The sequence below is a fragment of the Equus caballus genome, chromosome 16 (genome assembly GCF_041296265.1).
Source record: "Equus caballus isolate H_3958 breed thoroughbred chromosome 16, TB-T2T, whole genome shotgun sequence".
NCBI lineage: Eukaryota > Metazoa > Chordata > Mammalia > Perissodactyla > Equidae > Equus > Equus caballus.
In genome coordinates, this window is record NC_091699.1 from 94,117,113 (window position 1) to 94,126,857 (window position 9,745).

The window sequence follows — 9,745 nt, forward strand, 5'->3', positions numbered from 1 at the left end:
AGCCCCTCGCGGCCAAGAGACACGGAACAGCCTTAAACTCGGCCACAAACCAAAGGGCAGCCTGAACTCTCACTTCAATAAACTCACTAGAAAGTAAGAAGAGGATAGAGCGGCCACAGAGTTCCTCAGAGAATCCCAGGGAGGCAGTGGAGCGCACCTGAGGAGCCAGAAGTGGCGACCGGCTGGCTGTGGAGGAGGGATGAGCAGGTTTGCCTGCCCCGTCCAGGTCCGTTCAGTCTCCCCAGGGCTTTGGTCCCTAAGCACACTGTCCCCTAATTTGCCTCCAACATGACTGGGTTGGTCACAGACAGCATTGCTGTGGGCCTCAGGCGCAAAGCCCCTGATGTCTAGGAGGTCTCCAGGTTCGTGAGAAACTGACTTGAATCTCGGTGGGTGGAGATAACTGCTGGGTAGTTTCAGTTTGGCAAAGAGGGGCATCTGACAGGCAGCTGTACCCCGAGGGGAGACCAAATTCAGCAAACATGCCACCTCCCAGGCCTGGAAGAAGAATCAACCTTGTGTCGGGGGTGGGTTAGGGGGTGGGGTGTGCGTGTGTGTTAGATTAAAGTTAGATGTTGACTTCTTTCCCTGCCATCTGGTTCCAAATTTCCCAACGTCTAGATTTTCTAGAAGGTATTTTACAAATTGTAGTTCTTGGCCTATTAGTGGATTGTGAAATCAATTTAGTGGGGCATGACCCATACTTTTGTTTTGTTTTAAATGTTTTACTATGGAAGGTATCAAATATATAAAATATTGGAGAGAATAGTATAATGAACTGCCGTGTGCCTCTCACCCAGTTTCAACAATTACCAGCTCACGGTCAGTCTTGTTTTATCTACACCCCAATCCTCTGTCTCAATTATTTTGAAGCAATTAAATCTGTAAATGCTTTGGTATGTATTCCTAAAAGATGATGATTATTCCCATTTTAAAATGACATACATAGAATAGAAAATAGAGTGAAAATTAAGTGATGTTTTATTAAACTTTTGTTTCCGTTGTACGAGCTGGTGGGGAGGAGGAATTAGAAGTTTAAAATGGTTGATCAGTTTTTGTTCAATAGCTTTCTTTCCAAGAGACTGGTAGCCCCGAGGAAGCAAGAATTGGGCCTGTCTCACTCATGCCTGCTTCTAGTACCTGCGAGTTGCTGCACATATGGCAATTGTTCGATGAAATAATTGTTAAGTCAACGAAAGGGTCAGCGATGGAATGGAAGTTAGATGTCTCTTCCGGCTGCTTATCATTGCATGACAAACCACCCTGCAACTGTGAGGCTTAGAGCAACCCTTTATTAGTGTCTGTCACCATTCTGTGGTCTTGACAAGATCAATGGGGTAGTTCTCACGTGGGATTCCTTATAGGGTTGCAGGCAGATGGCAGATGACGCTGCAGTTGTCTTATGGCTTCTCTATTCATGTGTCCGGTGCTTGGGCTGTGATGTCTGGGCCATTTTGGGACTGGCTGGGCATCGCTCTGTGCATATAGCTTCTCCTTGTTGCTAGTGTGGGCTTCCTCAGAGCATGGCGGTCTCAGGGTAGTGGATTCTTTCATAGTGGCCGGCTTCCCCCAGGGCTGGCTTCTCCTAGGACCAATGTTCCAAGAGACCCAGCTGGAAGCTGCAAAGCTTCCTAAAACCTAGCCTTAGAATTGTCACAGCGTCACACCCACTCTATTCTGTTAGTCAAAGCAGGCTCAGGGCCCCAGGTTGAAGGAAAAGAATAGGCTCCACTTCTCAGTGTGGGAGGGAATTGATGCAGCTTTCTTGGAGGCAAGCTACAACATCCGTGTGAATGTGTCCTGTGGGCCTGGATTTAGACGAAAGGATAGAGCTGGAGACAGAAAGTGGAAGTCACAGACGCAGATAAGGAGTTGACTTCTGAGAAGGAAGTGGATCCCTTCAGGAGAAACTGTAAAAAGCTGAGCCTCGAGGACATCCCTGCCCACGCCTCTGCCCTAATCACAGGACAGAGGAGACACGAGGGATGAGGGGGAGGACCTGGGAGGGGCGAGGTAACGGGGAAAGGGGGAGAGGGAGAGAGAGATGAGAAGATTGGGTACCTGACTTTAGCTTGTGACATAAAAAAGAACCCACTTACCTGAAGGACAAAATCAAATTCTCAAATCTGTTTATTTGTGGAGACTGCTAGGTCTACCTGATAAAATCAATGGCAGTTGCCACTTTGGCCCTACATGAAGCAGAGCGTTCAAACGTTCTGCTTGGGTTAGATTCTAGATACACCCGAGGCTGTTCCAGTCCGGTTCAGGTTCAAGCCGGTGAGAGTGGAGGCTGTTCCCACTGTTCCTCATTCTAAATATCACCATTCACGTACCCCACTGCAGTGCTTGGTTAGGTTTCACAAAATCTTCCAAAAGTGGCGATTTTGGTTTAGTTTGAAAAGGTTTAGTGAGTCTGAAAAGGATAATTGTTTGCCAGATTTAAAGCTGGCTTTGAGCTCGAGTCAGTCATCTGGCTCATTTCAATAATTTTCTTTTTTCTTTGCCAATTAAGCCAGTTCCCGAGGACGCTTCGTGTGCTTCTCAGTTTTCATTGAGAAACGAGATTTTATCTTTGCAGAGTTGGAAAAGGGAGACATACAGCAGCAGGTCCTGTCGAAAGGAGAGGTGACTTCAATGTCAAATGACGGGACTGTGAAATTAGAGAGCCAGAGGCTGTAATGAGGAGGAAGGCAAGGGATGGAGAACGGAGGGGAGCAGAGATGACGGAAGGGAGAGGAAGTCACATTGTCTCAGCCGATCTGATCTGTTTTCTCTCAGAAGCCTTTCCAGGACGGAGCAGTGCTATTTCCTTGCATCCAAGGAAAATGCTTCACTTATCACTTTATTTATCATGTAATCATACACTGTGTGATTTTTAAAAAACAATAGCCAGATCGAAGTGTGGTTACAATCCTTTTATATTAGCCGATGTTTGTAAATGTGCGTGTTCTTACACAGACTTTTCATGCCTTCTGCTCCTGGCTCAGAGTTAAGACTGAGATCAGAGGCTTGGATTCAGCCCTGAGAGGGTGAACTGTTTTTGGAAATCAATTACTCCCAGTTTAAGTTAAATTTCCCATGTTGAGATGGCCTCCACACAGAAAATCTAACTCTGACGCTTAACGTTGTTGTTGGAAGTCCCTCCAAGCTGGTCAGCTGCTGTCCCTCCTTTAACAGATGAAGACACACAGCAGGATCTGAGGGATGAACTTATTCATCTTATTTAAAAGATAGTGGATTTCTCAAGAGATTTTGTAGATAAAATTGTATAGATGCTTTCAACAAGATCATTAGTAGTCAATGTACTCCTCCACCTACACCATTGAAATAAACTCACCCTTGTCCTGCGTGCTTTGCACTAAGCCCCACCCAAATGCAAGGTGTCTTTTGAACCTCCCTTTCAATGTCTTGGAAGTCACTATTCTGGGCTTTGTAAACTTCTTGGCCAAATAGTCATTTAAGTCTGGATAGAAAATATCTGCGTAGTGACACTGTATCACGGTCGCCTCATGCGGTACCAAGTAAAACTAACGAGTGGGTTAACACAACGGTGGTGCCGCTGGGGAGTTATTTAGCTTCTTCGTGTGTCAGTCTCCTCATCTGTAAAATGGGGATAATATTAGCCCGTGCCTCCTAAAATTTTGTATATTAAATGGGTTAATATTTATAAAGCCCTTAGAACAGTGCCTGGCACACGAGAAATCTATGTAAGTGGCTGTTGAATGAATGAATAGGTGAAAGAAGAAAAATGTGTTTCTCGCTCCTCACACTCCAGTGTGGGTGCTCCTGGTCCGTTGGTTTTCCCTAGGCTCATTCACGGACCCCGTCTCTTTCCCTCTTGGGGCTCCACTCTCCTCGAGGTACTGAAGGTCCTCTCCATCCCTCGAGTAGCACCCAGCCTCAGGCACCCCGTGCGCCCTCCACTCCCTGACATCAAAATTGGAAATGATTTAAAATTGGCCAAGTAGGGAAACATTCTGATTCCGCCACCCCTCGAGAAAACAGACCTCATCTGAGAGATTTAGATAATGACCCCCATCTCATTGGGTTCGTTTGAGAATCACATAAAATTTGTTGTTGTTAATGCTGTGGAGTGGAGCACTGTGGAGTGGATTCTGACTCCTAGTGACGCTGTGGGCAGCAGAGCAGAACCCTGCCTGGTCTTTCTGAGACATCCTCTCACCTTTCACCTTCCGGTGCTGTATCCTACAATGCTCCACTGTTATTCACAGGGTTTTCACGGCCAATTATTTTGGAAGTGATTGGCCAGGTCCTTTCTTCCTAGTCTGTCTTAGTCTGGAAGCTCCGCTGAAACCTGTGCACCGTGGGGGACCCTGCTGGTGTTTGAAATCCTGATGGTTTAGCTTCCAGCATCACAGCAACACACAGTCCACAGTATAACTGAAAGACAGATGGGTGGTGTGGTTCCCTGACAGGACATGAACCTGGGCCAAGGCAGTGAGAGCACCGGATTTTAACCGCTGGACCACTAGCAAGGCTATCCATAGAACGGCAGAAATAGAGTACCTGGCACAGGGCAGCCACTGTTAATTTGTCATTGCCTGTTCACATTAGTCTTCCATATTTTCACTCTCCTTCTGTTCCTTTTCCTCCCTCTTGCCCCAGCCTGTCCAATAATGCAGGTATTTGGCAATATTTTTGTTGGTATTTAATGACATTATCCATAGTGTTAGGTCTTCTCAAAATGTCCCTCTCCTCATCTGCACCTTCTCAATTGTTTTGGCCTCTGGATAAGGCGGGTGTGGTCCAAAGGCATCCTCTCCATCAGCAGAGGTACTGATGCATACCAGCTTTCCGGGCGAACGCTCCTTCATTCCTTTCTAAGCCGGCTGTGTGATTCCTGGAAAAGGATGAGAAGCAGCGACGGGGAATGAAAGAGGGTGTAGAAATGAGAGTTTACGTTCTTATCTCATATAACTTTTTTCAAAGTAATTTCTTTTATTTTTAGAAGTATTTTATTATTTCAATAATAAAAGTATTTTATAAAAATACCAAAGAAAACTTCATACTTGCATATTCACAATTTCTTGGCCCTTAATTATATCCATTATATGTGGATTTTGTTAGTTTCCACCTTGGGTTAAACATTATTCCTCTCATTTCCAGGTGCTTGGGGAAGTCACACCTTATGGCCAGGCTTCATGTCTCACCTACGTCAGAACTTTTGTAGCATCTCGTACTTTTTCCTCAAAGGCAGTTTTAGCACATTCACGTGATAAAGTACAGAGAATTAAAACTACATTCTTTGAAACTTTGCAGTGCTTCCAAGATGACCAGAGACACTCAGACTTAATGTGTTGCTGGGATGATTGAAGGAGTGGACAGCCACGTCTTCCCCGTCCCCTCGGTGACAGTGCAGCTAACGTGGCTGTTCTTTCCCTAAAGACACTGTGCAGTAGTACAGACACAGCTGTCAGGCCCCCTCCAGACTAGTTACAGCAGACCCTGGAGATGTGACCCGGACGTGTTTTCCCTCAAGCTCCCAATTCTAATGTGCCTCCAGAGTGGAGAACCACTGTGCATGCTTTCTTCATTCTTCCTAAATTCATAGAAGAGGCACGTGATTACTTTATTTTTCTAATAGTGGAGAGAGTTTACTGCCCGTTAATTATGTACACATGAAGGCAGGTGGAGGTGACAGTCGGAGTGGACACTTTGCCCCTCCTGAGGTTGGAAGTCCCCACGGTGCTCTCGAGCCAGCTGTGACTCACTTCTCTGAGGACTGCCGAAGGGGGTCCACATGACCTTTGGGGAACGAGGTTGGGCAATGTTGCTGGTGTTACCCTGTTGCTGAAAGTCCTGTGATGGGAGCATCTGTGGGGCTTGCAGCCCCATGACCATTGTAGGTGGCTTTGCTTTGACATCATAAACAGCTGCGCTTTCCCGTTATTGGTGAACTCGCTCGCATCTTCCCAGACCTCACATTAACCTCTCGTTTAAGCGGCCATTTAACCGGTTTCCTCATCGTAGCCCCCACCTGAATTAGATCCTTTGAATTACTGCTGTTTACAGTTATATAATTGTCATATAATTACAATTATCAGTTATGAAATAAATGATAGGCGTTGGAGGAGGAGGTGACGCAAGGAGTAAGACGAGTCGTTTGCTCACACAGGTGGATGTTTGCACCAGCATTTTCTAAGCCCCTGCGTTTCCAAGTCCAGGCATTTCTCAGGACGAAGGCCAGCAGCAGCTGCGGGAAATTCCAAATTTCAGGCTTCTCCCCAGAACCACTGGGTCCTCAGTTGATTTGGCTGCACATTAAAGTCTGAGAGACACGGAACTGGGCCACAAAGGTGGCACAGAGAGCTCCTGGCTCCTGGCAAAGGATACTTGTTAAAAAATGTGAAAACGTGGTCTTAGAAAAATATATAGCGAGTGTGTGTCAAAGATTTGTTTAATTCCTTAATGAAGGGATCAACAAAATGGAAAAACTAGTTCAAAAGAGGACGGGAAAAACTGCTAAATTTAGTCAATGGAAAAAAAATGCTGGAATAAGACTGCAAAGCTCAGTACAAAACTGGTTAATGTCCTACAGGAACCTAAAAACCTGACCTTCAGGTTTATTTTTTGATTGGAAAGAAATAGCTTGCCTCTTTACTGGATAAAAATCATTTGTAATTTATCAATCTTCTACAAATTAAAATCTAACTTTCCAGAATCTGGCCTGTAACCAATAGAAGGTAATAAGTCAAACAAAGTTACTTTCCCCTTAGGCCCGCATGTTAGATAATGCTTGAGTATCACTTGAAAGGCTATAGGTTATCTTAAGTTTTGGATAATTTTTCTGAACAATTCAGAGAGAAGACAGATCGAGAAACAAATAATTGCAAAACAATATCATAAGTAATGATAAAAACAGCTAATATGTCTGGAGTGCTGGGCGCTGTTCTAAGTGTTTTTATGTACCAGTTCTTGTGGTCACTGTCAGGACCCCGTGAGGCAGGAGCTCTGGCTGTCCTTGTTTTACGGAGGAGAAGTTGAGGCAGGCTGGCTCCAGGGCCTGAGTGCTTACCTGCCTCCCATAAAAAAAATCTCTAAGGGCACAGGGAGGGTAGATGTGTGTGAGCGTGTGTGAGTGTGTGTGAGGGTGTGTGTGTGGGTGTGTGTGTGTGAATTTGACCCGAGTAGGGACAGAGGCTGGTGGTGGACTTAGATGTACTCCCACTTTTCATGTCTGATCTAAAGTTTGGATCAGGCAATGAGGTGTAATATGACAGTTGTCCGTTGTGCAGGCTGCCTGGAAACCCTAAGACGGTCTGTGTAGAATCCTTGGTACATTTTGGCAGTGGGGCCGCTGCTCCTGGTGATGAGACCTCATGTGTCAGCTCGTTAAACTGTCATTGCCAGTCTTGAGGCTGAAGCACTTACATTGTCAGGTCTAGTAGAGACAAGAGAGGAGACCTGTGTGTGTGTTATAATTAGGGGGATGGATGTGTCAGTGTTCTTTGTAAAAAAACAGAATTTCTTCAGCATCTGGCATTATCTGAGAGTCTGGGTGCTTAATTAGAGGGCTCTATGGCTTGATTTGGTATCTAGAACTCGCTTTAGCAAAAGGCCAGTGAGTAGTCAAGATGAGTTGTTCTTTTCTAATTAAATAAGTCCACAGTCGAATCCTCTAAAAATACATTAGTAAACAGAGGAAGGAACACTCCAGCCCGTAACACCCAGAGTGGGTGTTAGTCCCCTGTCCTGCTGTTCTGTCTTTTGTAGCTGGCACATGTTTGAAGCTGGAGTTATGACTTGATGAGCCAAATTGTCCTCCCCAGCCTCCTTTTGTTTAGTCACAATTAGCTGCACGTGCAGAACTGTTTTCATATATAATTGCTCCCACAAGCGGATAATTGCACCCAAAAGTGGCTGGTTACACCAATGGCAGGAGCAATTAGTAACAAAAATGCAAATAATTGCAGGCATCCAAATTGCAGTCTTATAAAAGGGACACCCAGTAGAAGCTTGGGTAAAGATTTGGCTCATTCTCTTTTTCCCACTGGAAGTGTTTTCGTTATTTGAAACCAATATCGTAATATCTGGACCTACCTTGACTTTCCACACCTCTAGGGACCTCTTGGAAATGGTGTACATTACAGGATCAGGAAAAAACTGGACTGATCCCAAATGTCAGCTCATCTAGGAGCTGGAAAATGGAGTAATTTAGAGTCAAAATTTTATTTGGGGGAAAAAAGCACAGATAATTGAACAAATGCATTTTTATCATTCATATCATGAATCTCGTATTTCCCCATACCAAACCTGGAGGAAAACAGAGTCACAGAAATGGTAATAAAGTTACTTTTTAATCGACTCAGTCTCTAATCCCAGAATTTCAGGAACTGTAGCTACACGTCCTTCCCATCCCCTCCTCCCCACCAAATTACTCCCGAATAGAGCAGGATCCTGGCAGCCTTGGTGAGGTGTGATCATAACCTGACTCCATGGCTTTGCACGTGTTCCCTGCAATGTCTTCCCAGTCTTCTCCATCGACAGAGCAGTGGCGGTGCCCACAGCTCTGGCTCTCTGCTGCTCTGGATGGCAATGTTGGGCTCCCAGGTTGGCCCCTGTGAAATAGGAAGATACATTGTTTTCTGTCTGTGTTACACTCTGTAACACAGGCCACAAAGGAATACGGCTCTCTGCTCTCAGAGCCTTCCAGGGGTTTTAGTGAAACACCTGTCCTTCGTTTGTGGATTTCAACTTCCCCAACTCTAGCCAGAGACGAGAGGGAGAGGGGCCACAGGGGACGGTTAAAGGTGGGGGACAGCAGGAAGTCTGAGGCAGAGGGCAATGAACCCGGCACCCTCCACTGTGCTCCAAATCGCTCCTCCACCCACAGCTGTGCACACACACCAATTCTTCTTCTTTTAGGGTTTCCTCTCATTAGCTTTGTGGACTCTCATACAAATGGACCTACCAATGGGCTCCTCTTATTGGTCCGCAATGTTTCAGAGGTACCTGGACATGCCTGGACAGGCTGGAAACATAGCCTCTGCTGTCCTTGGGAGGCCGGCTACAGCAGTATTGGTTGAGAGAGAAAGATCGCCCTGAGGAAGACAGGAAGGGAAGGCAATGTTTTATGGCAAGTGTTCCACAGCAAGGAAATAGCAAGCTCCTATTGATTATAGGCGCACAGGGGCCAATGTCACCAACAAAACGAAGAAAATAAACTCTGATGATCTGTGTATTGTTTAACATTCTTGTATTAGCAAAGCCTTTTCCTTGGGGAATGAATTTGCTATGAATCAATGCCAATCCAACCAGAAGAATGTGGAAGAAACAAAGGAACATATAATGCATTTCCCTTGCCTGGAAATACACTTTTGTTCTGCTTGAAGGGTGGAGTAGAGCTCGCAACGGTTTGAGGTGAAAAGTAGTGGGTGAGGGGTGAGCTCATTTGTTGACAAAAACAGTTTGGAGAAAACCTTGGGCCACCTGTGGGCGGACTGTATTTAAACACCAAAGGTCGGCCCAGCAGTGGTGATGTCCCGTCGGTCGCTCTAGGTGTGAGCTCTCAGTCGATTTAACAATAGCCTCCTCCACCCGGGGCGGGGGCAGAAATGTCGTGTTCCATTTACTCCCGCTGTTTGCTGCATCTGGGATGCTGCTCCATCAACCTGCCAATATAATTCTTCCCTCCTTTATTGCTGTAGGCAGCCTCGTCCACGAGATTTACTTTGCAGATAAAAGAGGAAGCATTAAGTGGTCAAAAATGACTAGGGTGAGGGAT